Source organism: Cryptomeria japonica, chromosome 7, assembly GCF_030272615.1.
Source record: "Cryptomeria japonica chromosome 7, Sugi_1.0, whole genome shotgun sequence".
NCBI lineage: Eukaryota > Viridiplantae > Streptophyta > Pinopsida > Cupressales > Cupressaceae > Cryptomeria > Cryptomeria japonica.
Genome location: NC_081411.1, coordinates 581,388,437 through 581,406,741, shown reverse-complemented (window position 1 = coordinate 581,406,741; position 18,305 = coordinate 581,388,437). Strand labels below are relative to the sequence as shown.

The 18,305-nt window shown below is 32.9% G+C and overlaps 1 long non-coding RNA gene across 1 annotated transcript; it reads right to left on the bottom strand.

The window, feature by feature from the left end:
* Positions 1-11,193: 11,193 nt before the first annotated feature.
* Positions 11,194-17,959, bottom strand: LOC131048440 (uncharacterized). Its single transcript, XR_009106422.2, has 2 exons — positions 17,318-17,959; positions 11,194-12,712 (listed from the first exon to the last, which is right to left on the bottom strand). It is a non-coding gene; the product is annotated as an uncharacterized LOC131048440 (long non-coding RNA).
* Between the last annotated feature and the right edge of the window lie 346 nt (positions 17,960-18,305).

Genomic DNA, 18,305 nt, shown 5'->3' with positions numbered 1-18,305 from the left:
TTCTTATTATTATTCGACAAATCTAACCTTCCTTATATGCCTTTCTCATTTTCGTTATTTTGTTCTAGGTTTGAATTTTTCTAATTTCGTTATAGTTTTCCGTTTTATTAAAATGTATTTTTATTACTTATTTTCTTATGATTATATTATTTTAAACTTTTTAAATTTTTATTTTAGATTATAAAATTTTATTTTTTTGAAATATTTTTAATATAATATTATAAAATAAAACTCCATATGATATAAATATGGTATATTAGCATAATATAAATATGTTGTATTTAAATATTTTTTAAGTATAATGTTAGAATATTGTATATTTGAATATTATATATTTAATATTTATATAAATTTATTTTTTAATTATATTTGTTATATATTTAAAATACATAATATAATTTATATTATTCTTATATAATATTTTGGGTTATTTTTAAAAATGTTTTTAATTATTTATTTTTTAAATGAATTTTGTTTAAAAAAATTCTAATTTTTTATTTTAGATTACAAAATATAGCTTTTTCAAATATCTTAAATCTAAGATTAATGTTATATTTACAAGTTTTTTGACATAATGTTTAAATATTTTTATTTTTTTGGGGACAATGTTTAAATATTACATATTCGATATTTACATAAATTATACATTATTAAATATAATAAAACTTTTACATGAGAAAGAGAAAGACCTACTTTTTGCAATCAATCGTTGCTAACTTACCCTAAATAATTTAAGATGATAAAACTCATTAGCCCATGTACTTCTTAGGTTAATAATCTGAAGCATGCAAATCAATGAAATCTATCTTAGTTATTCATAGATTTAGGGTTCTTTGAGTTTATATGGTGATTTTTGTAGCTTTATCAACAAATTAACTTCTCTTTAAGTATATGAAATAAAAAAACCTCTATCCACTTGATCATAAGCCTTGCAGGTATCCAATTTGACCAACATTCTATTAATATTAGCTTTCCTAATCGAATGAATCGCTCCATGGGCAATAACAATCCCTTTTATAATAGACCTTTATGGTACAAAGTCGCTTTGTTCTTTTGAAATCATACTACTAAGCATTTTATTCATTATATTAGTTATGATTTTGGCAATCACTTTGTAGACTATGTTACACAAATATATTAGCCTAAAGTCATCAAAAGTGTGCACTTTAGAATTTTTGGGGATCAATGCTATCATAGTGTTATTTAAATCCTTGAGAATGTAGGACTCCCTCCTCTACTCTTCTACTACTTCCCACAAGTCTTTTTTGGTGCATTCCCAAAAAGTTTGAAAGAAATTGGTTGAAAACCCATCAGAGCCCGACACCTTGACTCCCCCCATACAAAATAGAGAATTTTTTACTTCTTCCATCTTAATCATAGCCTCCAAAAAAATTTGTGTGTTGCTCTGAAATACTATTCGGAATTACCTCAAGGACCTCATTATCTGAATCCCTCCTCCCATCCATATTTGAGGACAACAAATTCTTAAAAAACCTATTGGTCTCATTATTAACATCTGAAATTGCGAACAAAGTGACTCCGTCGGCATTTTGAATCTCATAAATATTTTGGGATCTTCTAGCCTTCACCGAGTTGTAAAAAAAAATGTTTTTTTTTGTCTTCCTCTCTGATCTAGTACTCCCTAGCTTTCTACCTTCAATAAATCTCCTCTTGAGCTAAATTTTTTTAATATAGATATTTTAATTCCTTCTCTTTATTGAATTCCATTTCCAACATACCATGCATAATAACCTTCTCATTCAAAAGTTTAATCTCTTCTTCAATCCTAGCTTTCTCTACAAAGATGTTTTTGAAATGAATTTTGGTCCATTCTTTAAGGTTGTTTTTAATATATTGGAGCTTCTTAAAAAATCTAAAAGCCTTCTTTCCTTACTCTTGAGGGGCAGAATTCCACCAATAAACAATAAGAGATCTTATGTTCTCATCCCTAAGCCGCATTTTTTCAAACTTAAATGGACATCTTACAGGGACCCTATCATTTTGGAAAATCAGGGAGAAAAGGTAGTAATCTAAAGCCAAGATCAATAGAATGGAGGATTAAAAAAACTAAGGGAGGGAACCCCACTTAATTGAAATGAAGAATCTATCTAATTTCTCGTCTAATTTGGAAATCTCTATCTACAATTGGTCCACATGAATGTTCCATTTTTTGTTTGAATTTCTTGCAATCCATTAGCTATAGCAAAGTGTTGGAAATCTGGTTGAACCGCTCCAATCTACCTTCTACCACCTTTCTTATCTTTTGTAATCAAAGTGGCATTAAAGTCTCCACATAGACTATCCATGAACCATCTCTGACAGCCTAATTTCAAGTCTCTCTTAAGTTATGTTCCTGTAAGTCCATATACATTGATGATATAAAAGTCCTTGTTTGCAATGGTCGTCTCCAATGATTTTTTTAAACATGCTTTCTACTTTAAATATTTGTGGATTCCATAAGCACCCCAATCTCCTTGAAGCACCTGTAGTCTCAACAAACTCGCCCTGCCAAAAATTTTATCTACGAATGATATTACTACTCTCTCCCTTGTCAATCTTAGTTTCTTGCAACAAGATTATATTAGCACACATCTAATAAAATAATGTTTGATCAAATGCCTCTTGTCAAGGGCATTGAAACCTCTTACATTTCAAGTTAAGATTTTCATTGATCCCCAGGAAGCATGACAAAACCCTTCCCCAATCTGAGCTTTTCGTATCCTTTAACACCTCCAACAATCTTCAACATCAATTTTAGAAACAGTTTGACTCGTTGTTCTTTTCTCTAAAATATCCTCTTCATCATCCAAATCAAAGTAATCATCTTCTCCTAAAAAGTCACTACCAGCCTCTCCATTTTCCTCAGCCATAGGGGTTTCGATTGTATATTTAGATTGATCAATATGAGTAAAAATTAACCTTTTAGCAGATGTTTCAACAACATCCTAGACTCCTTAATGCTCCAGGTTATTAATTTGTCATTCTATGAAGATTTGAATACCTTTAATGGCACATTTTGGGTAATAAATTTCTTCCTCTTGCTTTGTCACAGCTTAAAAACTTCTACCTCAATTGCCATCCCTCCATTAAAAGAATTTGGGGCAAAGGATTCAGTTTTTGTGATGAAATCTTGAGCATGATCATTTTCAGGGATAGGAGACCGCAATACAACTGTATCATTTGAAGGGTCTTGCTCCATTGTTTTTGCCCCTATATTTTCACCTTAATTTCCTATATTATTCCTCTCTAGATCAACCGGCTTAGCTTCTAGAGCACCAATATATGCATCCTTTCCTTTCACATTTTCACACACTCATTCACTGAGTGACCTGCTTCCTTGCATATTTTGCAGTTTTCCGCTATATCTTCAACTTCTATTTTTTGCCTACAAATACCCTTATTGGACCTTATTTCCACTTCTTTAGATAGAGGAGGAAAGGGTTTCCAACTTATGCATATTCTTGCATACATGCTAAAGTCCTTCCTTTACACAACCCCATCTGCTTTAATGAATTTCCCCAAATTATTGCCTACCACCTTCAAAGCTTCTATATCCCAGTACTCCATAGAGAGATTATATAATCGAATTCATACAGACACTTCCTCTATGGAGGATTTTAGAGGGTTGAAATTAGGTTCTCAGTCTTTAATAAAAAAATCCATACCACCTATAAAAAAGGGACCATTGTTAAGGATCCATGACTTGCTTCTAGAGTTGTCACAAATTACTAAATAAAAACCATTTGGAAGGGTTTCAAGCTCAAAGTGTAGCCCCCAATTTTCACCACACCATTTCCTAACCCTGGCTACAACAAGTCTTTCTCTAGCTCATTTCATAAACAAAATCTTTTTCCCTTAAAAGATTAGTTGAATCTTTTCATTAGTTGGTGTTTATATCGAAGGAAATAACCCTATTGTCTACAGTTTGCATACCTACCTTTGGGTCCTCCTTCGAGCTCTATTGTGTTGGCAATTGACACTCATATGGTGGTTTATGATGGTTGTCATTGATGGAAACTCTTCATGAGATTCCCATCCGGTAATCATGGATCTTGATTTCCGGAAGAGGATGTTAACTGGTAGCTAGTTAACTAGTATTTCAGGTTGAACAGAGCAGTTATGGTCCGGAAGCTTTTTGGTCATTGCAGAGCTATGAATCGTGTTTGGGTTGATTGGGCCAACATAGAGACGTCATTTTATTGTTGTTTTGGTGATCCACATTTATCTTTGGTGATCCGGTCAAGCCGACATATGACTACATGTTACATTAGCAGGTCGACCTGAAAAATGATCTATTTTGTGATTGCTGATATATAAGACCAGCGTAAATGATCCTTTTGGTGGATGGTATGATTGTATGCGAGCGAGTGGTGATCGAGAATCCATTTTGGCGCAGTTTCAAAAGCGTATTCTTGATCCAGTAGCTGACCGAGACAGTGAACAGGGCAGAACGGAGTAGAACAACCAAGGTGATTCAGTCAGTGTATTTGGCACTTAACCATAACTCATCCAAGCATTGTAGATGTTATTTTGGAGTTCATTTGTTGTAATTCATCATTGTAATTAATTAGTAAGGCAGTGAGCCTTCCGAGGTTGTAGCCCTTATTGTATTTGAGCAGTGAGGTCTAGGCAGTGTGCCTAAATGCCTATGCATTCCCCATATTGTAATATTGTTTTGCTACTGACCATAGTAGAATAATATTGTGGGTTCAAATCCCACCGTGGTTTTTCCCATTTGGGTTTCCATGTAAAAATCTAGTGTTATGATTTTGTGGTTGATTGTTCTATGTTCCTACATTTCAGTTTCATGTGTATGCTTTTGGTGGTTTAAAGTTAAGTCTGAAAATTTGCTAGCCGATAGATCACTGATTCACCCCCCCCTCTTAGTGATCCTTGATTCCAACATATTGTTCCTTCAGTCTTCACATTTTCTTATCAATATTCTTGCGAGCAAAGTTTGGACCAACGAAAACCTTAGCATATCCCCATCTTGACTGAGGATGGCCTTCCCCATATCTTGTTCCTAGACAATTGAACAAACTACCTCCATTATATTTTTCCCTTTGATCCTCCCAAACCCAAACCGATGGATGTCAAGTTGGCATCCTTCCCACTTTGTAAAATTATCCTCGATGAGTGATAGGATTTGTGCGTCCATGCTTGCCAACTTGAAACCCTAGCCAATTATTTCTTGCAACCATTTCTTATTAAATGATGATAAAATTAAGATACAATACAATGAAATAAATTTTAAAATTTAAAGTATACATGATAAATTTTTTGAAACAATGTGCTCTTCATATTGTTGTTATTTCTTTCCTTATAAATAATAATGCATTACAAAACAAGCTTCTTCAAACCATTATTAATAAAAATATGGTTGATGGTTTTTTAGTTATTTTAATAAGTTTGATTTTTGTAAGCATTGTGTGTTTAGAAAGTAGAGTAGAGTTTCTATCATGTTGAAAGTATTAGAGCAAAATATGTTTCAACATTTATTCACTTAGATGTGTTGGTCTAATCGATGTGGATTTTATTGATAAATTACATTATTATGTTTCATTTTCAATGATTACTGGAGATAAATTTGAGTATATTTTCTTATATCAAAATTTGATGTTTTCTTTTAAATTAAAGAATTTTAAGGCTTTAGTTGAGAAACAATAAGATAGAAAATAAATGTGTTGATATTTGACAATGGAGATGAATATTGTTCTAAAGAATTTGATGGTCTTTTAAACATGTAGGTAATGTTCAAGGAAATACAAATTTTTATAATCCAAAGTATGCTAGTGTTGCAAAAATGGCTAATTGAACTTTAATAGTGAATGAAGTGATACACAATTAGATTAGTTTTTATGAGCATTGATTGTGAGTACAACCTGCTACTTGAGTAATAAATCTCCATGTTTGACTCTTATTAACATAATCCTTTGTTAGTTGTGGATAGGTAAGAAACCTTTTATTTCACATTTAGAGTATTTGGTTAACGATGCTTTTCCTCTTGTGCTTAGAGGAAAATAATCTAAGTTGGTTTTCAGAGCTTAGAAAAATGCATATTTATTAGATATGGTAAAATTGTTAAGAGTTACAAACTTTGAAATCTTCTAACTTTGAAAATGATATTCTAAAGATGTGATTTTTCAAAAACTTAAAGATATCTAGAGGAAAAAGAATGAAATAAAAAAATACATATTGAGATCAAGGTCAAGAAGTAAAAAGATTCAAATATTGAAAGACACAATGATAAATTAGATAGTCATTTAACCCCACCATTGAGATGATTTAATAGATAATAGAATTCAATTACCCAAAAGATTTCTATTGTGTATTTATTTTGTCATGTACTAATGAAAAATCAATATCTTTTAAAGAGACTCTCTCTTTGAAGGAACATAACTATTAGATAGAAATCATCTAAAAAGATATGAAGACCTCAAATAGATGCAACCCCTTAGATCTTGTGAGTTTTCCCAAATAAATATTTAAGGAACTTGGAGCAAATAATAAATCAAAGAGGTACAAAGGTAAATTGATGGCTAAGGGCACTCCCAAAAAGAGGGAATCAATTTAATAAAAAATTATCTCGTAGTTGAATTGGCTTTCATTAGATTCCTATTTTTTTATTGTTGTTGTTTGTGATTCTAAAGTAAAACAACTGAATGTCAAAATCATTTGTTCTTGTATGTAAATAGTGATAATAAAATTTGCATGTGACAATTTGGTAAATTTGTGGTGAAAGGAAAAAAATAGTTGGTAGGTTCTAATGATCATGGTATGGTTTAAGACGTGGGATTAGAAGTTTGATGTTTTTGCATTAATTTTGGGTTTTATTAAAAGTGAAGAGGATCATTGTGTTTACTTTAAACATTATTGATTCTCATATTATTAATTATTGTTTTCTACTTTTTTAGTATATGGGTAGAATAGATTTTGAAGTGCCCTGAAACCCTTTACAACATGAGAAATCCAATCTAACTCTAGAAAACAACAAAAACATACCAAAAGTTATGCTCCCACAAAATAACAACCAAGCAGGCACAAACCAACAAAAAATGAACAAAGCAACCAACATATTTGGCCAACTATACCACCTTTGGTCCCTTCCTAATGCTTTGAGCACCCTTGACTTAGGTGAAGGAGGCAACAACATGTTTAGGAAGAGATCTCTTCCTTATTCAAGAACAATCTTCAACAAAATATTATTGATTACCATATTTTAATTATTTTTCTTGTATGTTGACGACATGTTATTTATTAGTAATAGCAAGACAATAATTAAGAAGCTTAAAAATTATTTTTTTGGTGTGTTTAATGTGAAGGACTTAAGGGTAGTAACCTTTAATTTGGAAATGAAAATTTGTAGGAACTAAGATCATATAAAAATTTACCCCAATTATAACAAATATGTTGACACAATTTTGTGGCAATTCGCTAAGCACAATTGTAAACCAAAGAGCATTTATTTATCTATAGACACTAAACTTTCATTAGATGCATCTTAAGTCAAATGATGATTTGGAAGATGTCCATAATGTGTTTATGCTTATGTCAAAGGGAGCCTAATTTATGTAATGGTATGTATTAGACCAAATATTGCCTAAGCAATAGAGTTCTTAACAAATTTGTGTTTAATCTTGGTAGAGCGTATTTAAACATTTGAGAGGAACTATTGATTATTGCTTGTGTTATCACAATTCTAATAATGTGGATAAGTTATTGGACATTCATGGCTTTGTTGATTTTGATTGTGTGGTTGATTTGGGTAGTCAAAGCTTCATCGGCGATTATGTATTTTCTTTATTTGGTGGTGTTGTCATTAAGATGATAACAAGCAACCCACAATTAATTTGTCTACTATCAAAGTAGAGTATATGGTTGACACGTGCCTGTAAAAAGATAGTTTGAATACATTAATTGTGCTTAGGAGTTATATTTGATTGTATTACTATTTTGATCGAATGTGATTGTCAAAGTGGTACCTATTTGCCTAGGAATTTCAAGTGCCATGCTCGTACTAAGCACATAATTACTTAGTATCACTTTCTTAGGATGGTGTTTAGTAGTAAATTCAAGATTAAAAAGCTTGACACCTAGAATAATGTTGCAAATTCACTTTCAAAACCAATGAACACAAATAAGTTATTTGGTGTAAACAATACTTGATTCATTTTATACTTCATGTTAATATTAGTGCAATATATAATATCAAGTGGGAGAATGATAAGATTAAAATGATATTATTCTTGCAATTCCTATGCACTTATACATTTCAACACCTTAGGAATGAGTACATGGACACCTAGGAGTGATTAGGTGAATTATGTAATAATTATTTTCATCTACCATGCTCATTCTAAGTACATAACTATTTAATATCACCTTTTTCTTGAGATGATGTTGAATAATAAGGTTGTTATTAAAAAGGTCAATACCTACAATAATTTTGTGGATTCACTTGTGAAACCAATAAGCATCTATAAGTTCTTTCAATGTGGAGAGGTTATGGTCATTGTATTTTGTACTTAATTTATTTTATATTTCTTGTTAATGTTATTTTAATGTATAACATCAAGTGGGAGAATGGTAGGATTAGAATAATATTAATCTTGCAATCCTATGCACTTTTATATCTCTGACTTTGAGAATGAGTACATAGACACCTAAGGGTGATTGAATGATTTTCTCTCAATTGACATAAATATTGGTTCTAATTGCATTGAATTAGTGAAGCTACACTTAGAGTTACTGGTTACTTATGAAAGTGACAATTAAAGAGTGGTTTGGATGTATTTACACCACTCTTTCTCCTAAATGCTAGGTGGATGGGATCCACAAGTTGTTGTTACTAAAAATGGAGCACTACTTTTGGAGATGTATGCATGGAAGCCATAGGTCAAAGATGTTAACATTATGGGAATGAATTAATTTGGTCGTAGGGACATTGCATTTTTATCATACCCCAAGTTTTGATGGTTTTTTATTTTGAAAAACTATTTATAATTTTTTATTTTTAGTTCTCTATAAAATGGGTGCCTTGGGAAAAACCGATGGTCGTTGGTGGAAAATTAATTTTGATGGAGCATCTAAGTCGGGATTGGAAGGGTATGTGTTGGCTTTGGGGGTGAAGAGGTTGGACGATGAACAAACAATGTAGCTGAAGCTTTAGCAGCATTAACGACTATTAGATTTGGCAAGAATTTGGGGGCTTGAAAAATTCATTTAGAAGGTATCTCCCTAATAATCATTAATGAATGCACTAGCCGAAGAAGTATTTATGGCTGAAGTTGTAGTGGATGTAGAGTAGGGTAGTGGATGTAGAGTAGGGTGGCGACACTGTTGTAACAGAGAAATCATGGAGGCAAATTTTACTTTGAAGACAAGTAAACAATTGTGCCCTTTCTTCGGTGATGTGACTTAGTGTTTCTAAGGCACAAGTACCAAATGAACATGGATGTCTTTTCATTAATCATGGCATGGTGACTAGATTTGGGTGAGATTATCTAGATGGAATGGACTCAATTCTTGAGTGGGCAATATCGGGTGGTAAGTTTTGATGTACGTGAAGGAATAGAAACAATAGAAACAAGGAGCATAAGTGTTTTGGGAAATGCATTCCTCGCCGCATAAAGGAGGCCAGAGGAGGCCAAACACGATTGGGAGGCATTTGAAAATAAATTAAACTAAATCTTATAAACGAGAAAAAAAATGATTAATATAGATTAATGCTATATTTTGACCAATATTTCAGATTTGTTATTATTTGTAGTTACATGCATGGTAGTAGTTTACCTAATTTTATCAACATTTTTTATGTAGCAAGAGTTAGTCTACTATTTGTCGATTTGTGTTTTATAATTCTTCTAAATGTGCATTTTTACTATGATTTTCATCATAAAGAATCAGCTTGTTCTTCAACCATAGTAGTACATGTAAAATTTACCTAATTTGTTTCATTTATGCTTTTGACATGATTAATTATCATTGAAATCAAAATGAGATGTTTACAAATATTTTAAGAGTACTTGAATGTTTAAATATTTTTGTGATTCAATTATCAGTTTTATGAATACAAGTCAACAGAATTATTTTGATTAGTTTTTGGAGGATTTTGATTATCATATGTAGCTAATTTACAATAAGAACAATCTAACATTGCTTCGACTTTTCTCCTCTCACAAATGAATTTGGAGTATATATGAAGGAAAGAAAAAAATAAAAATATTATTTTTGTTCTTCAAATTTCAGTAAGGTTCATATGAATAATTCCTATGCCCTTCCCAAATCTATGAATAATTACTATGATTTTCATCATAGAGAATCAGCTTGTTCTTCAACCATAGTAGTACATGTCAAATTTACCTAATTTGTTTCATTTATGCTTTTGATATGGTTAATTCTCATTGAAATCAAAATGAGATGTTTACAAATATTTTAAGAGTACTTGAATGTTTAAATATTTTTGTGATTCAATTATCAGTTTTATGAATACAAGTCAAAAGAATTATTTTGATTAGTTTTTGGAGGATTTTGATTATCATATGTAGCTAATTTACAATAAGAACAATCTTACATTGCTTTGACTTTTCTCTTCTCACAAATGAATTATGAGTATATATGAAAGAAAGAAAAAATTAAAATCTTTTGTGTGCAATTAGCGCTTTGAATATTTGATATTTATGAATGTAAAATTGATATGAAACTCCTCATATGAAGATGTGTGAAGCTTTCATCTACTTTTCTAAAAAGAACAAACCCTATTATAAGATCAAATTTAAAATCAAAAAAAAATTATACTACAGTCCACACCTAAAATGTAAGCCCAAGACTTTAAGCAATTTTGCAATTTTGATGTTGGCACAATCTTGCAGAATTTTGCTGTTTGATATCTCTAACTTTTGGATCCTTCTCCAATGGTGAAAACAATGAAAAACACAATGAATTGGGATCGATGTTGAGAGGCTAGTAATTTTGACATGAGGCTAACAATAAAAGCTTGGAAGTTTGATCAAGTGGTCTCAAATTTACCAAGAATGCCATCTCTCTCAAGAGCACAAGTTCTCCACTACTAGGCCAACTCATTTAGCTGCTAAATGTATTACAATAAAAAAGGATCTTGACTTCTCTTACAATTGCACTCAACATATAAAGTATTGAAATAATCAAACTACAATAAAGTTTTGGAAATGATAATTGATATGAACAAGAATATTATAAATATTCTAATAATATTAATTATAACTTGTGTTCAAATTCAAACTAACCCCTTCCAATGGCATAACAAGAATATTATAAATATTCTAATAATATTAATTATTGCTTGTGTTCAAATTCAAACTAACCCCTTCCAATGGGATCGCCAATAGCAAATTCAGAAACATTAACTTTAGCCTGAGATATACCGAGCAATCCAACATCCACCCAGCACATGCTCTGTCAATTTAAGGAGGTTGAGTTATCTCAGAAGACAAATTCCATCGTATCTTGTGAGCTAGATCTTTGTAGTTACTATTTAACAAGGGTATTTTGACCTCTAGCTTGAGGATCAATGTATTGGAAATTGTCACAACTAACCGTAAACTAATGATCCATTTGTTACTAATGTAGTGCAGTTTTACAACTTAATAAGCATGTATTGGAAATTACAATTTTCTACCTAGGGTGCAAATTTCAATTCCACAGAAATGGATGGTGTCACCTAGCAAAAATTAGTATTATACTTGTTCGAGTACCACTGTGCATTTATTAAGCTTAATTATATATTGAAGTTATCCCTTGAAAGCACTTTTAGCCTCACTGGTGACTGCTGAACACACCTAAATGTATTAAGGTACTTTTATTGGCCTACAATAAAATAGATATTGATCTATAATTAATTAGCAATTTAGCATTTATATCCCATAGCTGATTCACCTATACAGATGTCCTTCCCTGTAAAAACAATTTAGTTGAATGTGTGCTGTCCTCTTAGTATTTCCATAAAGAAATGCATATATGAAAAGAAACAAGATAGAACAACGAACATTAAAAATACCTAAAGCTCAACACTAGGGATTTGCTGCTTCTGCCAATCTTTTGGTATCTTTACAGGCTTAAAGCCTTTCAGGATACAGGCTTGATCTATAATTAGCACTAATATTCCATAGCTGATTCACCAATACAGATGTCCTTCCCTGTAAAAACAACTTAGTTGAATTTGTGTCATGTCCTCTTAGTATTTCCATAAAGAAACGAATACATTAAAAGAAACAAGAAAGAACAGTAAACATCAAAAATACTTAAAGCTCGACACCAGGGATTTGCTGCTTCTGCCAATATTTTGGTATCTTTACAGGCTTAAAGCCTTTCAGAGGCCCACTAGAGACACGATCAGCATATATCCTTACCTTGTAACTTCTCTGCACACTCTCCTACAACACTTAAATGCTACGCCTCTAAAGAACACTCAATCAAGTGTCCGAATGAATGAAAAGATCAACTCAAGGATGCACATAAGCAAAATACATCTACTTTCAATAGGTCCAAGAGCACTGTTTTTGTTTTCCAGATTATGACAATGTAAGCTTGCTGTTTTGTGGACTGTTTTAAGTCCATTATTTTCATCATGAACTATTGTATGCTGCTGTAGCTGATTTTAGCGTCCTTTCTAACTGGAAACTTCTCTTTGGACAGCAGTGACAGTCTCTCTTTGCTGCTGTTTTGCTGTTGACAGCTGATCCAGTTGTATTTTTCTGTATTATTTTCTTAATCCAATATAAAAAACAATAGTATAAAGTTGAATAACGATAACACATTATAGTCTAACAAAACGTCTATAAGAAATTAAGCAAAAGTCAGTTCCAATGGCTAAAAGAGAAGCCACAACCACACTGCCAAAATTTAACAGCGTAACAGAAGAGAGCAGACTAAGGCAAACAAGCATGACTAGAGAAATCGATAGATGTTTTAATATTACATAGTTATATAACAATATAAATTTATACTTGTTTTAATTAAAATATGAATTTTAGTTTGTACAAATACTCATTATATCATATAATTAATTTAATTTTTCAACTCGGACTAGTAAGGCTTATCAGACCACAATTTAATCTAATTTGTTTAATTTATTGACTACTTACAGTCTAGGATATTTATCCTAGACTGTTCACAGTTCATGGAGATTTGCATTTGGTAACCGCACCTAAAGAGACTAGCTTTTGGCTCTATTAGTTTACCACTTGTGGTAGTGACTTCCCTCACTAGTTTGGTTTCTACCCTACACTTTCAAGCAGTGTCCAAGCATTAAATAGTAGAAGTTATTTTTTTTGCATCAGTAGGCATTTTACAAGAAGAAAACATAAAAGACATGAAATACCCAAACATATAGAAACCATAGCCTGACGTGGACACCCTCTAAATCATAAGTCCAGCGAATTGCAGGCATTATCACAATAAAACTTATATTAGAAAACAGCCATAGATTACTTCGACTCTTCCTACCATTACTAATCGACCATTGATCCTCCAAGAAAGTGCCTTCCTTGCATCTTTTTTATTACAACATCCCATATTATGATGATGGGTTCACCTAGCATACACCATGTTTCCTGTAACTATTGGATAATGTTAAATGAGTGTGATGTTGCAGCTCATGATTCATTCAATCATTTGCTGTCTGAACCCAAAATTCAATGGGCATAAGATCTAAAAACTATCTGCTTTACCTCTCAAAGCTTTTGATTAGTCTAGCTTGATTAGCATTCTCAGCTTTCTGTCTAGCTTTAAGGAGCATATGATTCCTACAATGCAACCATGTCATCCATGATTTCTCCCTACAAAACAAAAGTTGATTAGTATTGTCAAATGAACGTATGTGACAAAAGCTTGGCTTTATCAGCAATAAGCTTCAAAATTACCATGAAAATAGTTCTATTGAGGGAAATAGTCCTATAGTGATCCATAGCTTCAGCATCAGCTTAATTTGGCATAACCAATTGCGAGGTGGTGCTTATTCTCTTCAGAGGTCTAAGGTTCTACTTCCTCCAATATATCTTTCTGGATTACTTCCCAATTGAGTATGATAAAATTGAGTTGTCAAGCCATAGAACTCAGGATTTTGCCACTGTCGAAGGGTATCTCTTATTTTTTCCTATGTTGTTGGCCACACTCGAGTTATATTTTCAACCTGTATAATCAGCTTGGGGACGTTGACACAATTTTCATTTGGACTTGCTCACATTTCCCACTCCTCTGCTTTTATTAAAGTGATTTTTAGAGCATATAAATTGCATGACTCAGAATTTCTTGGTCATCCTCAATACATCAGTCGCATTTTATTTATTTTAGTATGGAGTTGATATCCTTTCTGTTTACAACTGATCTGTGGAAGAAACTGGTATTTCAATCTTCATTTTTAATCCATAGCTATCCGTGGAGAATTGACACCAGCATCATGCTCTTTATTTTCCAGTCCAGCCAGTTTCTATATTAATTTATTTATTTTTGTTAACTATTATTGTTAAATCCTCTCCTGTAGTTCACTTTCACAGAAAATCGAACCGATCTTCTATGTGGGCCAATAACCTGAAAGAGCTGAAATTATTTATTGTTTCAATATTTAATGTTTTGTTGCAGATGATTCGACTTACCCAGCAAAATAAACACAGCAAAAAATGAAGCAGCTTTGTAAAAATTCTCGTAAAAAAAAATTCACTGAAACCATGGCAAGCGACTTACCTTAAGATTCTGCACAAATTCTGCCGTGCAGTCAAATGATGCAGATGAGAAAAATGGGCAGAATTTGCAGAAAAAATATTAGAAAACCTACCAAAGCAGAAAATTTATGAAAATAAGATGAAGCAAAACCAATCTCTCCCTACAGCTGCTGCTTCAACCTACTCACCGTAAACGAAAAGTAGATCTAAAAATATCTAGCAGATTTGTGTGCTCCTCTGCATCCACAGCAACCATGAAAAAAATCAGAAGAAAGGTTTGCCAGTGAATTGCGGGCTGGCACGTCCACTTGAAAGAAAAGCCCATTGGTAAATAACAATATTATAAAGTTGAAAAACGGCTACAACAGTTTAACACATTATAGCAACAAAATGCCCATAAGAAATTAAGCAAAAGTCGGTTCCAATGGCTACAAAAGAAGGCACAAGTATGCTGCCAAAATTGTAAACGGCACACAGCAGAACAGAAGAGGGCAGAATAGGGCAAACAAGCATGACCAGAGAAATCAAATTGAGAGGCCATTCAATGGGAGTGTGCAGCCTGAAAAGCATAACAACAATAACTGTAAGAGCTTTAACAAGCTAAGCATTCAAAGGCCAAAGCATTACATAATAAACAAGGCCGTCTTCATAGAAACAATGAAACAAAATAGAGCCAAAACAATCAAAGAACTGACGTCAACAGTCCATTAGGAGAAATAAAAAACCACACTAAATCTTGATTGATGTTTCCCTTTGAAAACCGCCATCCCATAGTTGCGAAATAAAGCAAGATTTATTTTCAACATTACAAGCCACTGCACTTTACTAGATGAAGACGCTGAAAAAAAGATTGTACAGCCTAGTCATTAGTATTCCGAGAATCTTAATTCAGGAATATGCAATCTTTCAACATTCTAAAGTTGTCCATGAAGGCTGTGCATGGTAATCTTTCTCTGCCTCGTCACTTCAAGGGTATAAAAGGAAAGCAAAAAGATACGGAGGGGCCGACTGACAAAAACGAACTAGACGTCAAAGTGAGCGAGGAGGAAAGCACCACAGAAAACAAACAATGCAACAGAACTTCCAAACCAGTTTGAGGATGACTTGTCTAAGTCTCTAGGCGACTGAGAGAGGGTAACCTGTATGCCAGACCCTCCTAAAGGTGCAGACTTCCATGACCAAGCCTTGCGTAAAGTGAGGAGTGGCCAAAAGTAAGAGCCACAAGTTGTGTACAGGTGGACAGAACCAAGAAGTATGTTTAATAGATTATGCTTTAGCACAAATGGGACAAGACAGAGGGGGTCTGAATGAATTTGATACAAATACAACAGGAAGTTTGAAATGCAAAATAATGTCATAAGTTGGAATTGGGCATCTACTTTGAATTTCTAAACTTGGGAGTTTAAACAATTGCGATAGGGAGTTTGAAATAAGGGAGAACCACAAGTTGTGTGCAGGTGAACAGGACCAGAAAACATGTTTAATAGAATCTGTTTTAGCACAAATGGGACCAAAAAGCTGGGGAAGAGGTAGATGAGTTTGATACAGATGCAATAGGGAGTTTGACATGCAAGATCTCCCACGCAATAAGTTAGAGTTGATCTTCTACTTTGAATTCCCAAATTTGGGAATTAAACGATTGCAATAGATGTCTGGTCTGAGCATCTACTTTGGGTTTCCAAAATCGCAATCTAGGTCTATTCCGCCTTGAATAAAATAACTTGCAATTCTATTTAGCATTGAAATGGGGTGAAAAGGAGCTAGTGTTTATAGATGGTTTTAAGTGGAAAAAATTAGACCACCTCCATATTTTGAGCTTGTCACGCTTATCGAAAGGGTGCCATTTGTATTTCTCGGCCCTGAATCTTAATATGGAACCAGTAATATTTACAGAAGCCTTTAAGGATCTAATAAAATATGAAGATCGCGTTCTCCTGCGATATTGAAGCATTAATCTAGGACACGACTGCTCATACAGGATGCCTAGCATGATGCATGATGCATGTTTCATGTATACTCAACAATACTGCAATGTATGTATTATTAATTAAGTCTAATAATTTCATATCTATAGATATAATTTGGACCAATTCCACTTTAGATCTCCCCACGCATGAAATTCTAAGGACACCCAATTCTTCACACCCAGGCTTAGATCTTTTAGATATGTGCACTCTCAGATTTAAAAGATTTCTTGAGCAATTTTACACCTGGAAAAAATGAATCCATTCTATAGCCAGATTCAGATCTGTAAATTGCGACTGCCATAACAATAGTCAACCAAGACTAGCTCTCTACTTCAAACTAGACAGATTAATTACTCACTTCGGTTCAGATTTGCAGTTGTAGTTAATCCAAATTAAGATCCCTGAAAGTTAATATTGACGATCGATTTTACACCTAAATTTAGAATTATAAATGCAGTTCAAATCTACGATTTGGAATTATAAAAGCAGTTCAAATATACGACAGTAAATGGAAGATCTAAGATTTGAAGTAAGACAACATCATAAGCCTAATTCAAGAACAGACAACTTCAAACTAGTAAATCAGACACAAAAATCAATAATCCATAAACAAGTAGCAAACAGATCAGTTTCTAAAACTCTTGTAAATCACACCTTCTAATGCAAAAGTATAGGAACCCTTTTGGTAGGAGCCTGCCATCTTGTATCTGAACCAAAAAGCCCTCGAAGAAAACGTATGGTTAGAGTTGATAGCATTCTAATACAAATATCAATTAAAATTGATTCCTTTAAGATCAAGTTCTGCTGTAGTTAGAATTAACACAACCCCAACTCACCAAAAGTAATTCAGCAATGAGATTACTCTAATAAAAATGTCTCTGAACATCTTTCACAATCTTCAAACCCTAGAGATGAGAAGAAAAGCGAGCTAACTAAATTCTCAATCCACATTATTAGAACGAGATTGCGACGGGAAAGACAGCACTCCATTATGGTTTGGCCTGCATAATGGAGCGTTACTTTCCCGCCGCAGTAGCGTTCTAGAAATGACCCGAGAACACTCGCCGTCCAAGGCGCCTGCAAAAACAATGATATGAGTATCAGGATGGAGCGTTGTCGCGCATATAAAGATAACACCCCGTGTCCATTTAACCCTAACCCTATTTCTTTTTCTTTTTCCACCCTAATGGTTTTCCTTCTCTTCCCATAACCCTAAGCCTCATAGTTTTATTTTTCAACCCTAACCCCTCAATAGTTTTGTTTTTTCTCCACCCTAACCCCGAGGCTCAACATGACCCTAAAAACTGATGCTATTGCTGTTATTTTTTGTAGTGTCCCGAGCTGGGGCTATTGATTCTACTTTTATGAGGGAGTATGGTTGATTTTAATTTTAAGTAATAGTGGTTTTGTGTATCCTTTATTCGGAAAGATTAGTAATTATTTGGATAGATTAAATTCAGTTGCTATAGTTTAATAATATGATACTTTATGTTAATGTTGAGTTTGATTCTATGTTGTATTGGCATCATTTGCTTGTATTAGTATTTGTTTTATTAATAACAAAGTTGGCATGCTATTCAATTATTTGTCTTTTGATCTTTGTTTCAAAACTAATAATTTAAAAAAAGTGATTTCATAAAAG